Below are 14,684 nucleotides of genomic sequence, written 5' to 3' on the forward strand. Positions count from 1 at the left end.
CTCCCATTTAAGTGAATTATTTGTGACCTATTTAGATTTGACTTTTTTATTATTTGAATTATATTTAAAATTTATTCATAATAAAAAATCATGCCAGAATAATATATTTACCAAAAAGTAATATACAAAATGAGAAATCGCAATTAAAAAGATACAAACGTTACATTAATACTCATTCAATATTTTAGCGGGACTTACAAATCTTTTAGTGGCTTTTTATCTGCAATAAGAGAGATATGGTGCGAGAGCACGATCGCGTTTGCTTCGTCGTTGCGAGATCGTCTGTACCAATTAACACCGACTGCGTTTACGTGCGTGTCTAACGGGGAGCGCATTGTCAATATAAACCCATCCTCGCATAAAATACAAAACCGATGTCATTAATCTCAATACGAAGTAGTGGCTTGTAATTAATGCGGTTACCAAGGCCGAGGGCGGCCGGTACACTAGCATCCAAAAGTACGAAACGTCCGCGAAGCGATGCAACAGATCGCGAACGCAGGTGCATACGCGAGAGCAAACGGATCAAATATAAATTTATGCCGGCACGCGTACGCCGCGTTGATAACGTTGCATTTATTATTTATGATTAGAACGCGCCCCCGTTTGTCATGCTAATGTACACGCGTACGTGCAAATAATGCATTATTTACGACAGCATTAATTACTTAATGTCGCACATCGTAAAACGCGCGAGGCACATGTTGAGCGCAAAATTTTCCACGTTTTCGTTATACGATTTACCCTTTTTTCTAATTTCCGACAACCAATAGCTTCCCGTTCTCTTTAAATTCGCTCGAATATCCTGATCACCCGCGGATTCGAATGCTAATTAACGTTTGTATCGTTACACCTACGCAAAATACCTACCAATCAGCCGGATAGTACGGCGGGTGCACAATCGTGAAGCTCGATAAGATCGTCTTTCCCATCTCTACAAGCGAATCACCCTAATTGCCGTGAATCGGCTTGCCACCGGCAAGTTGGCGAACACCGCAGCGTTAATCCGATACTAGCGTGTTGGTAGAGCAAATGTAATGAAATTTGGCTCTCCGTTGGAGTCAGAGATGTGTCTATACGGAATGTAACCGTACACAAAGGAAGAATGTATCGCACAAGCGTATCGGAAAAAGAAACGCATTCGAAGCGCTTGTAGAACCGGAGGTGTCGCGTTACAAGCACTCTGCCAATCAGGATTATGTTGCACGCTCTTATTGGGTCTTATCGAAGCACCAAGTGTATTTCCTGCGAACACCTGTTTGAATTACCACACAAGATCGAGTGAAATCTTACCTCGTCTCAATTTTCCTTCCCTTTTATCATAATGTGAAATATTGCAAGGCTCGATCGTGCCTTGATTAAAGAAGCCTGACTGAATAATCCTCGATAGAGAAAAGAATTTATATTGGATTTCCTGAAGCGTTGGCGCACAAACCAGATCTAGAGCAAGTGACATCGGTACTTGCGTATATTTCACCGTAAATTTTCATCATTAAAGACACTATCATGTTTCTAACGTATTTATAATTCTAATCATATTCTTTTATTTTCTAAAGAGTTAAAATGTATGGAGTAATTTTACAAGCTTGTGCTCAAAATTTCATTTTTGATAGAATTGTTTACATGACCCCTTAATTACAACGGAATCACCTACGGATTTTTTAGTTCATATATTGCAAATTCCCGTATAAATTTTAAAAAAAGATTAAAGAGGAAATTTTTGAATGAGATTTAAAGTTTCCAATATTTCGTTAAGAATAGGATAGTAAAATTTATAAAATAGAAAGAATTATTTTAAATGTTGCAAAATATTTTCCAGAATATTTCCTCTTTGAGAGCTCCCAGTTTTGCAATTTAATTCGAACAACACCACATCCCCCTTAGCCCTTGCAATCGTTCTAACTTGACCTAACCCTTCGCATTGGACTGCCCTCCGGTACGAGTGTCAGATTAGATTTAGCCCATCGTTGGACGGAGGCGAGCTTACTTCATAATGACCGAGTGGGAGGGGGTCCATTGTCCATCTATGGAGAGCCGAGGGTCGTGCAGCTAGCTAACTTTGCCCCGAAGGTATTGGCAGTTACATAGGAACCAGGCGCGCATCCTGTGCCATCCTGGACGAGTTACAAAGTCATTGTTTGCTACATCGAATGGCGTTCCCGAGAGGCACGAAGATGTTATTTTCGACGGTGGTTTCCCAAGGCTCTCGAGGTGTAGCCGTGGAACAAGATCGATATCGGGTCGCCGCACTGGAAAGTACGTACGAAACCACGAGCAAACTTTGTTAGTGACAGTCATTTACAAGTGAAATTACACGAAGCGTCGTAATATAGTGTCATCTTTATAAAAAGGAATGAAAAGAGTAAATTAAAGAATAATGCAATATAGATAAAACTCGAAGGAATTTCTTGAAGGAGGAAAGAGAGAAGATTTCTCTCACACATATTATATTATTTTTTTATCATACAATTATATAAAATTAAATTAATACGGAAGAGACAAGATACGCCGAATTTAAGGTCGAATTTTATAGGAACGATTTTATAAAACATTTATCGCTTATTAATCGAAAGAACGGAGAATTTTAAACGAAAGGCAGGTTCGCGTAAGTCGTCAATAACGATTTCAGATTGCTCTCTATTGCTAAAAGTCCTTCGGCCCTTCGATGCGAATGTGAGCGCAACACGGGCGCGCAAATATACGGTTACTCCAAGTTACGATCGTGCCCTTTGTGCGGCAAGATAATAATGCGGTTTTCGACGTAGCCGAAACCGACGGGTTGCGTCGAAAGGGAAACTAAGCGAATTACGCTCGCGTCGGTGCTTAATTCGATGGCACGTACCTTATAGCATGTGCGTGTCCTGTATATGAGATGCATACGCGCGTTTCACTTCGCGTAGTTAAATTACATGCTTGGTAAAATTATCTTCTGATATGACGCACGTGTCTTAAATAATAATTACCAGTAAGTTATTCGTATAATTAATAACACACGGGAATGCACCATTTCAACTTGTGATGATTTACAATACATGATGACAATAAATTGTACAAGTTTTGTAACAAATATTAATTATCTCCATCATTCCTTTAATTCATCCCGATTAAATGTATATTGAATGTCGTAAAAATTTTTGAGAATTATTTTAATAGGTGACATGTTAAAAATAAATATTTAAATTGTGAATAAAAAATGCAGACGTATACAATAGAACAAGAGGGGTAGAAAAAGAGAAATATTATTTATCTCATTTTCATAACGAATCCTTAATATTTACTTTTACATTCGATATAATTTATTTTTGACATCCATATTATCCATTTCGATGAATGTGACGACAATGGGGTTGAAATTTCGATTTTCTCCTCGACAGTTCATCTTTTTTTCTACGCTTTCCGCCATTTTCAGGTGGAAACCTAGTCGACTCGCGAGTACGAGTTTCGACAGTCGTAAAACTTTCGTATTGTCCCGCTGGTTATTTTACCGGTACCGGCAAACCGACGCCCTTTGTTTCGCGAACCACCCCTGGTAGAAGCAAATCGACCCGCGTTTTTGGTTGGTTCGTACTCAAATTACCTGAAAGTACTTCATCGCAACGCATATTTTTTTCATTGTTCGGTCGCCACAAATACATCTATTCTTCTTCTTTTGTTTGTGGAAAATTTTACTCGTTATCGGAACAAATAAAAATAGCCACGCTTATATGCGATAATGTATAATCGTCATTTATTTATTTATTTCATCAAATCGGAATAATGAATAATTATTAGAAAACGATATTCAATTGTTCATAATGCCAGTGGGACACTTTATTTTTATTTATAAAGCAATTAATTTGTTTCCATCGTCACATATTTTAATGTTATATTCAAAAACTTGTTTAAAGGGGATTTATATCTCCATAAAATTCTTTTCTGCCTCTCGCGTTATTCCCTCTCTCGAATGCTTTTCAACAGCGAAGCTGGAAGCAACTGCAATTACGTAATTCGAGCCAAGGTATCATCGTGCATTGTGTATAATGTTAATTAAAGCCAAATTATTAAGCCGGGTAACCGAATCGTTTCGTAAAGTAAACAGGAGACAAAGAAGAATGTCAGATCGATCTAGATGGTTCGTGTGTACCTAGACATCCCTTCTCATTTTGAACGCTTTGGCGTCGACCCTTCGTACATTTTCGTGAATCGACGTGGGAATATTACCAGCTATACCAGCTCGTTACTAAAGTTCGACGGTAGATACGAAGGATTCTCTATGAAGACTTTACGCCGGTTAATCGAACCGAAACTCCATCTTCTAAGGAAAGCGTTCCATAGCGTGCCATAACCTGGTACTTAATTGAAAGAGACAACCAATTCAACACAATCATCTCATATATTTCACTCTGCTACCAATATATGTATTTTTATTTTTTTATGTTTTAAATATACTAGAAATTTTTTCTTTTTTTCCAAAATAAATGTCAAGTAATGATAAGTAAAGAAGAACAATTAACTAATGGGAAGTGGAGCATAATATATATTCTGTACTAATCTCATATAGAGAGAGACATACAGAGTGATTCATATAAAGTGACCGATGTGAGTATTAGCTAAAGTTGAAGAGCTATGAAAAAATTTTTATAACAAAAGATGTTTGACACAGAGGGGGACATCGTATGGTACAAACGATATTTTTATATATGAAGGCATTAAGGAGATTTCAAGATCAACTTAATTTTTTTAAATGGAACTCCCTATTTTTTATTACATATTCTTGTAGCTCATCTCAAGAGCTTTCTAAAACACTATAATTAAGTTAGTTTTCATGAAGTACTTTCCAAGTTATGAGGCTTGAAATCATTTCTTAATTTTACATAAGCCGTAAAATATCTTGTAAAATATTCATTTTTCGATTATCTTACCTTAATACTTTTACGTACAAAATTATAAAAGGAATCAATTGATGTAAAGAAAACATATAGTTGTTTCGAAGAAAAAATATGTAATTTGCAATTAACAATTACAATATTTTTTCTTAAAAATAACTGTGTTTTCTTTACACCAATTGATTTCTCTCATTATTTTGTACGTAAAAGTATTAAGGTAAGATAATCGAAAAATGAATATTTTACAAGATATTTTACGGTTTATGTAAAATTAAGAAATGATTTCAGGCCTCATAACTCGGAAAGTACTTAATGAAAACTAACTTAATTATAGTGTTTTAGAAAGCTCTCGAGATGAGCTACAAGAATATGTAATAAAAAATAGGGGGTTCCATTTAAAAAAATTAAGTTGATCTTGAAATCTCCTTAATGCCTTCATCTATAAAAATATCGTTTATACCATACGATGTCCCCCTCTGTGTCAAACATCTTTTGTTATAAAAATTTTTTTATAGCTCTTCAACTTTAGCTAATATTCACATCGGTCACTTTATATGAATCACCCTGTATAATCCTGAAAAGTATTCTTTTAGTGGAATTTAATTGATATAAATTAAGACTTCTAGCAAGATTATAATTTGTCTTTATCAAACAAACGCACTAATTGTAAGATTATATGAATCAAATAATAAAGTTGTTTGATGTATGAATGCATAAGGCTATGGGAAAAACTCGTATATATACTTGCCAATTTGTCGTGATAATAGGATGTATATATGAGACTAGAACAACAAACAAAAGCTCGTCTGCATTTGCCTGATTAATTTCGCAAGTGAGCTCCGACACTGGAATACAGTAAGATAAATGAGAGCATTTCAAGACAATCGCGCGTCAGACGAATTGCCAGACATACGGATTGTCAGATTACCTTACTACAATTGTAGTTAAATTTATGTGATTGTGATCAATTAAATAAATATGAGGGACTATGTTATTAATAATTTAATAATTAATGAATATTTAATAATTTTTAATAGATCTTCTAGCCATTCTTATCGTGAATATTTTTATTGTTTTTACAGATAATGAATCTACTCCAAAGAAATATTCATCTTAATTATATTATTTAACACATTATTTTTTATATCGTAGAATAAATATGATATCCGTAAATGCTATCTTGATAGATTCACTTTAGTTCACTTGTAACTTGTAGACTGATATCCACTGCAATTCCATTCTGCATCTATGTATCGTGATGACGAAGGATGTTTAGAGAGGAGTGCGTCTACGGCTTAACATTCTGCGCACGTTTCCGAGACATATCCGTGTACGAGATTGGTACCGAATTCCTATTACGCCCAGACAACAACCTCCCTTCGCTTACCATGCTAGCGATCTAACGGCCGATCTAGCCGGCGATTTAACGACCGATCTGGCGACCGATCTGGCGGTATCGCAAGCATCCGCGTAATTCCAGCCGCGGCAGCGGGCCGCACGCGTCACGTCGCACGCAGAAATGTGCGTGCTGAAGTACACGCATGTAGGAGAGTCACGGATTCCATGCTCGTGCTGTGAATAGGGCAGGAACGTGAATGTCCCGCGAGGATAAACGCATCTTGTTGAATGCTTTGGAGAGGTTAATTACGCTTAATGTTTACTTTAAAAAATAATATCGCATAATTTCGCCTCTCTCGGAAAAATTTGAAATAATAATATATTATCGTGAGGAAACGCATTTTTTAATACATACACACACATATCAAATATATCTTTATATTGATATATTTAATTTATTTTGAAAATTTATATGTAATATAAAAATTCTGAATTTTGTCGAATAGAATAAATTTATATTTGTAAGAATATAAAATGAACTGCTTCAAAACACTTTATCTTCTTCACACTGTCATATATTTTTCTTCGACAAAATTATATCGAGTGCGACGTTAAATATATTAATTAAAATATTCTCAATTTATTTAAAAAGAAATTTTAAAAAACTTATAAAATTATAGACACTCTTATTTCAAATATCGAATAAACGTTCATTATAATCAAACGTACAATAAGCAAATACATCAGACAATCTTGTCATAACTACGATGTAAGAGATTGAGAAAAATGCGGCGAAAGAATGACATTCCTTGATTAAAGCTAATTTCTTCGGTAGACTGTCTATGGATTATTAAACATAACGATGAAATATCGTGATAACTGATGTCGGTATGAAATAATAATGACGTGAGCTGATTTTGTAAGAGTTACATGCGCGATGTTTCCGGAAAAATTGGAAATTACGTAACATCAATAATTACTGAAATACGTGTACAAAAATAATTAGCACGAAAGTCATATTTTATCAGTTTAGTGTGTCATGAAGTGTATCTGATATACATGTATGTGCGTGTAAAAAAACCATTTTTACATTAAATATAAATTATTATATAATGCATTTTCATCTTTTGTGACGTACAATTTTTTCACACAATTTTTAAAGAATTTTAACAAGAAAATCGACAAACTTTTAAAAGCAGCGCAAGGTTGGTTGTATAATAAAGATATCGGAAGCATTTTACGTAAGCATCTCAATAAAAAGAAGCCGATAAACATCTAAGAATACAAAGTTTTTTTTTTCTTCGCATCGAAAATATATTTGTCTAGTGAAAATTATTTATATTTGTATTAACGTGCTTGCTTTTTGCAAGTGTGAAATGAAAATCTATTCGATTCGCAGGTATGCTATGAAAAGTGATAAATGTAGAGATTTAATTATGTCAAACAGCATCTACTTTCAGATACATCGGTTTTTCTATTAAAATAAGTCACAATTAAATACTCAACTAAATCATAAAAATTATGCAACAAAAGTATATTTAGATATTAAAATATATTAAAAATAAATTAAGAATATATTAAAGTATTAATACTTTTTAAATACCAAAATATATCATAAGTACGCAAATTATATGTATATGCAGAAAGTAAGGAGAATATTAATATATTTACATTGGTAAGAAAATTGTTATAAAGTTATAAAGTTATCATTTATAGTAATTAAACGACGTTTAGGAAGAGACACTGGGAACAATTTATATAAATTTATATAATTCATATCGTGAAATCTTTTTGTCTCAATAGAAACGGAATATAATGGCTATATGCGAAATTCTAGAGATTCTGGCCAAACATGTGGATACTGGATACTAGGGACGCCATTTCACGCGAAGGAACGAAGGACAACTGCAGTAACGGTTATAGGAATTGTGTCTCCCTCGGTGCCTCTACTTATGGCATATTAGCGACTCCTAAGACGGCTATTAAACGAGCTCTTACAAGATAGACCATAACATGGCACAACGCCACGATTGCCGATCTCTGGCTCTTCTCTTCTAACTCGCGTTTATGCTGGCTCTCCATAATGATTACGCTTATATGTCACTTTATGAACGAGAAATAAGGCCATTTTTTCGCGGCTTATGTTACTTACTACTCAAATGGAAATGATGTTGATCTCTATTAACGACAACCTAAATCGTTGTAATAATATGTCAAAATAATGAAGTTAATTCTTAAATTAACAAAGACATTACTTTAAAGAATGTATTTACTTCTAGTCTATGCGAAAAACATTGTTTCTATAACTTTCTTAAATTATTATATTATTAAAATATTTTCGTTACATAAATATAATTGCTAAGAATAATTGTATATTAAAAGCAATATATATAATACCTCTGCTTGAGAATTAAATGAGATGCAGAGAACCGTAATAATGAGAGAGAGGCACGAAATGCAGAGCTCAAGAAAGCAGAGCTCATTGACTTGCCAAGAGCAAAAGGTTGCATAATGACGGATCATTACGCGGCGCAGTGAATTCATCGCAATTACGCGGCATTTTCAGGCTTTCAAGTATATTTTTCTCGTGTAATTTCACAACGAACCATCAATAGTAGTAAACTGGAAGTACGCCGTTCCCGAAATTCAGATTGTCAAAGCACAGATTCTCGCAGGATAACAAGTCGAAGGAAAAAATTCAAGTTTAATATTAACAGAAAGATTCGATTTCATAGAAATCGCTGAAATTATCTTGCGGTTGCAGCGAATATCCATTACAATAAAAATTTGAGTTATTTTAAACGCGGTCAACTCCATTCCGAGCTTTGCTGGAAACTGTACGTCGAATACGATACGATTGAAAGATTTTATCGAGCAGATTATTGGATGTAGACGAAAAATTGCTCCCGCCAATGTAATAGCGATTACTCACTCCTATATATCTTTCTTCTTTTTCTAATGAAAGACAAAGATATATGAAACTTATATTTTCTCTGCGTTTTTATGTCAAACCATTTCCAAAGTATTTTTTTCATTTTTATTTCTCTCTCTCTCTCTCTCTCTCTCTCTCTCTCTCTTTCTCTTCCACGAATATATCCGTCACGTAGCCCGTACTAGACAATATTATTCCATATTTTTCAAAAATGTCCAACGCAACTGTGTAATAGTAAAACCGAGTGCAGACGGATTTATCGTCTCGTTTAATGTAGCTTCATAGTGAACGTACGTTTTACTTGAAGCGTATAAAAATTTATGTACCCGATTCATATCTACCGTACAGCCAGTTGTATATATGTACGTCCTGCAATACGATTACGCTCGATAATGTCTGTGGGCTGGATTGGCCCTAGGGTTACTCGCGTATTATCCATTTCGATATCCTTCGTGCATCAGCCTCGTTACGAGGATTGGCTAAAATCTACCGGCGCTAATAGCGTTTAATTGACCCTCGTCCAAGTGTCAATGAAACGTGCGGTTCCGCCTCGTCTCTGCCATAGTCATTAGTTGCATACAGCAAAAGCGCGAGAGATGCCGGAATAATTTGTCAATTTCGATCAGGTTCAACACACACATTTAGAGTTTAAAAATATATTCTTTAAAAATGTCGTCACGTTACGAGATCCTATTAAAAAGATTGAAAGATATACTTAAAAATGTGTTATTAAAAATAAAATTAATTATAATAAAAAAATGAGAAAACTATTTGGCGAAAGAGTATAGTGCGATAGAGAGAGATATAAAATAATTTTTTATCTTGAAAAAGATTTTAAAACTATTTTCTTACTAGGTTTTTATCTAAATATTATTTTTAATAAAATTTAAATTGAAAGATATCGAGTATAAATCTTTTCTTAATGAAAAGTAGAACTTTGACAGATCGTCTCAATAGCGGTATATAATTTAATCGATTGTTAATGTTCTCAGAACGAGGAAAGCGGCCCATTCTCCGATGAGTGTTCGATCGACCAGATATTGGAGTATTTACTCAAGCTTTACGAAGCTGCTCGACGCATTGTCTGTTTGTATGAGAGAGAATAGTACTGCTCCCAGAAGACTGGCTAACGACATTAGCTTGGGATTTGTCTTTGGGGCTGGATTCAACTGTGAGAGGGAAAGCGAGGAGGTATACGCTATTAATATTGCGCCAGTATCACAGTTTCGCCAGACTCGCTGTTCTTAAGGGAGATATGCGTCTAGATAAGAGAACGCGCATCGAAATCGGCACAAGGTCTGGAAATGAAGCTGTTTCTACTGAAGCCACAACGTTAATACAGTCTATGCATTTTACGACCGAAAAGATTCCCCTTATAAGATACGCAGTTAATGTTTATTTATTCTTCTTTATATTTTTTTTACTTATCTTTACCTACAAGCATAGGTATTATGTGTCAAATATATTTTTCTAGAAGAAATACATTAAATATAAAAGTTTATAATTATTTTGTCGTAGAAAGTTATATTTTTATAAAATTGTTATGCAATGGATGGACATGAAAAGTTTGATAAAGTTCATTTGAAAATAATTCTATGTAAAGCTGATGGCATGATGCTTGGTAAGCACGATTCGTTAATTTGACGACGACGAATGGAGGGGTCGGTATCTTCCAAGGTCGAGATATAATTATATAAACAATGATGCCAGTCTGTTTCGTAATAATGACAGGAACGGTACGCCTCTTCTGCCCCTGGGAACGACCCACGTAAGAGGTGCTTCATTAAATACTTGGATCCCTAAGAGACTTCTCCCTTCTTCATTGCGAATTGGCAAGGAGCAAAGGGAATGATTATAATAATAATTACAAGGATATTAATAATTGCAGGGAGATATGCGGATAACGAGATCCATGCGAACTTTAATGAATTTCCGACGACGAAATTGTGCACCATTAAATCATGGAATGCCGGAGTCCAGTGGGTCTTTGACACAAATTAAAGTTTGCCTAAACCATTTACCGTCAATGATGTATAACCCTTGGTTTCTCCCGAGGAATTTATCTCAACACCACTACGCTATCAACACTTATTCTTTGTCCACTTGTCCCCGAGTGTGTGTTTTCATCAAAAGAAATTAATAAAACCCGTCACAGTTGTGGTTCCCAGAAATGACAAACGTTCCCTGTATCATAATCGCATCTACGTAGCTGCGGATGTACATCTGAAAGCGAATATAAATGCAAATGAAATTTGGAGAAAGCCGAATGGGCGCGCTCTTCAGCGCAAAAATTTTCCAGAGAACTGAGGGTGGCATTATATGGAAAGACGGCTCGCTCCCGGGAGAAAACGTTATTAATAACGAGAGGGTGACAGAGGCTCCGTCTCGGTCCTCTTAGCGGTGCAACCGCCCCTAAGCTGACGCGGGACGCCTAATGACGATTAATTTAATATCCTCGTCGGAGACATCATGGGAACGTCTCTGCGTGAAGCAATACGACAGTCTTTCAGACGCTTCTGTTTCGAAACATAGAATACTTGTTACTCTCGCGCTCTACGAATTCACTTCGAATGGTTCTAGCTGGCCGCCGGGCAATCCATTAATCAGGAGCCATGTATGAGCACTGTGTGAATAATAATTGATCTCGAATCTCTGAAACGACCCCGAATTAACCAGTATTTTACTGCCCCTCGTAAACGTACAGTTATAATTCGTCATGTTGAAACACATAAACACACAGCTCATTCAAATACATTCTGCTTGCGACATAAAACTATATCTTTGAATAATTTATCCCCCCTTCGAAATTCCGTTCTACGTTTTAGATTTTTTTTCGCATCATGTACTCGCTCGCTTGTTACGGACAAGGTTGAAATTATCGTGGCATTACAACGGATCCATTAATCAAATGCTCGAGCACGTATCTTTTGAATAGCGATTGATTCCACACCCCAAATGGATTTTTGCCCGAAGCGACTTGCCATGAACGTGCTACCATGATTCACTTGCCAATAAGGGCAATAACGACTTTGCCACGGTGATATCGATGTATCGCAGTCTGATATCGTGGTGTGTGCTTTTGGAATCGGAGGTGTGCTTAAAATCGTGCCTGTGAGATTATATTGTATAATGAACATGTTTGTAAAGCTGAAGTACATATCATTTCATGGAAATTCAAAATTAATTGAGAGTTCCAGCTTTATTTTCAACAATTCTTGATAGTTAAACAAATAATTCTGGCCGTTAAAAAAATATGTTAAGTTGAAAAAATTCACATTTATCGTTACATGTATTGTTTTATCTCTTTTTATTTTTTGAAAATAAAATTGAGATAAATATGCAAATTCATATAAAAAATAAACATGCGCTAACAGGAATTAAAATAATCAAAACAAAAGCACAATATTATCGCTTGAATTTATAATGATAAAATATTGAAATTAATTTGGATGTATCACGTAATAAACTGCATTTTGAAACGCATTATCGTAAAATATTCCCTCGATATTGTTCAAACAAATAAGCTTATCCTGCAAATAAAAATACTTTCCATTTAAAACATACTTTGTTGATATTATTTTATAATTAATTAATTATGCAACCGCGTTAATTCCTGAATGTCAGAATCTGCCCCATAAATATTATTGGCATTTAATGAATATAATAACCACACACATCCCATATCTATGTTAATTCAACTTATTGTAAGAATAATAAGTGTATGAATCTTCTGAACAACTTCTTGATAACAGTAATCAGATCATTTGCGGTCAATGAAATAATTTGACAGCCTCATTTCCGAGATCGGATTGTGATGCGAGAACCCCGCAGAGCCAAGGTCATATTCCCTTTAAGGATTCCAATGGTCCTATCTCACTGACCAATAGAGAAGTCCCCCTTTCCTGGGTCGTTAACGGCGATCGTTAAGCGAGAGCCCTCGATTGTCCGGCCCTCGTATATTTTTCCGATTTCGGTACTCACTCCTTTGTCTGTACGGCTTTCGATGACATTATGCGCGATAAAACCTGCGAGAGGCGGGCGTCGCCCGTGATCTTACGCGAGAAGAAGCACTCGGAGAACAAAGAGCTATGTTGGGAACGGTTAAACGGGGGTGAATCCAGAGGCACGCGAATTCCCCCTCTTCAGCAATCCCGATACCTACCTATCTATGTCTTATTCCGCGAATTAATCAAGCGGGAGAATTACGTAGGGATGAAGAGCGTTTAATCGACTGCCCGAGATCTTCCCGTATCGAAACAAGTCATGCAACTAATTTTTAAAGCATGGCGATAACTACCGACGCGTTAAAGCTGTTTCAACGTTCCAAGCTCAATCAATTTGGAAGAAATTAATTCTCGAGAATTCATCCCTTTGGAAAGACACACGTCGCGTTTCAGTTAATAGCTGAAATTGTCCAAAGAAAATACTATGACGAATAATGGAAGGGAAGAGGGGCAATTTGTAGGCAATAATGTGCGGAGCATTACGAGCATTACACCGCCGTTACCCCTTTTCTCGTCTCAGACGGGGAGAGTCGCGCGGACAGGTCGACGACGTTGCCGACGTAATGCATCGTATATATGCGTCGGGTGTACGCGCGACGGACACATATTCGTTCCCCTTCCTCGATGTCGATCCCGTTGGCAGTCGAAGTGGCAGCCAACCCGCTTTCCCTCGTCCACGACGGGGTCGGGCGCTCGTCCGGATCCATATATGTACGTCTCGACGCGTTGCCGTAAACGATACCGGACGGAATTTTGCCACAATGTCGACGCTCAACGCGCCAGCAACGTTCTTCCCCGCAGAATTTCCCTACGGTTTCCATGCCATCCCTTTCGCCGAGGATCGCGCGCCCAAAACGTCGGCGTCTAATGCCCGACAAGGGTCGCATGATCGTGGTTCGATAGATTCAGACTCGAGGCCGCAGAATTGCCGCCGTTTCGTCGCTAGATATTAGAGTAAAATTCCACAGGAATGGATAGAGACTGATAATTCGGACGAAAATTAATATGTATCTTGTATATATTTTTTTTCTATATATTTTATTAATATTATATATTAATTTTATTAATATTATTAATATTATAAATATTATATATTATATATTATTATATTATTATATATTATATTAATATTATATATTAATTATTAATATTATTAATATTATTAATATTATATATTATATATTATTAATATAATAATTTCTATATATTTTATTAAATAAATACTAGAAAACATTAAGCAAATATTTTCGAAATTTTATTGAAATGAAAAATTATATTAGGTGCGCAACTAAGTTCTCGCTGTTTTTTTTATGAAAATGCAACTTTATTGTGAAAAAATGGTTACAAATGAATCATTCAAAGTATTGCCCATCGCTAGCTACAACTTTTTCCCCATCTTTCTGGCAGAGCTCGAATACCGTTACGGTAAAAGTGTTCATCTTTTGAGGCTATCCACGAATCAAGCCATTTTTTGATGTCTTCATATGAGCGGAACTGCTGATCAGCCAGACCATGTGCCATCGAACGGAACAAGTAATAATCGGA

The sequence above is a fragment of the Camponotus vicinus genome, unplaced genomic scaffold (assembly GCF_025532165.1).
Source record: "Camponotus vicinus isolate PSW18456_S1 unplaced genomic scaffold, iyCamVici1.0 SCAF_4, whole genome shotgun sequence".
Taxonomy (NCBI): domain Eukaryota; kingdom Metazoa; phylum Arthropoda; class Insecta; order Hymenoptera; family Formicidae; genus Camponotus; species Camponotus vicinus.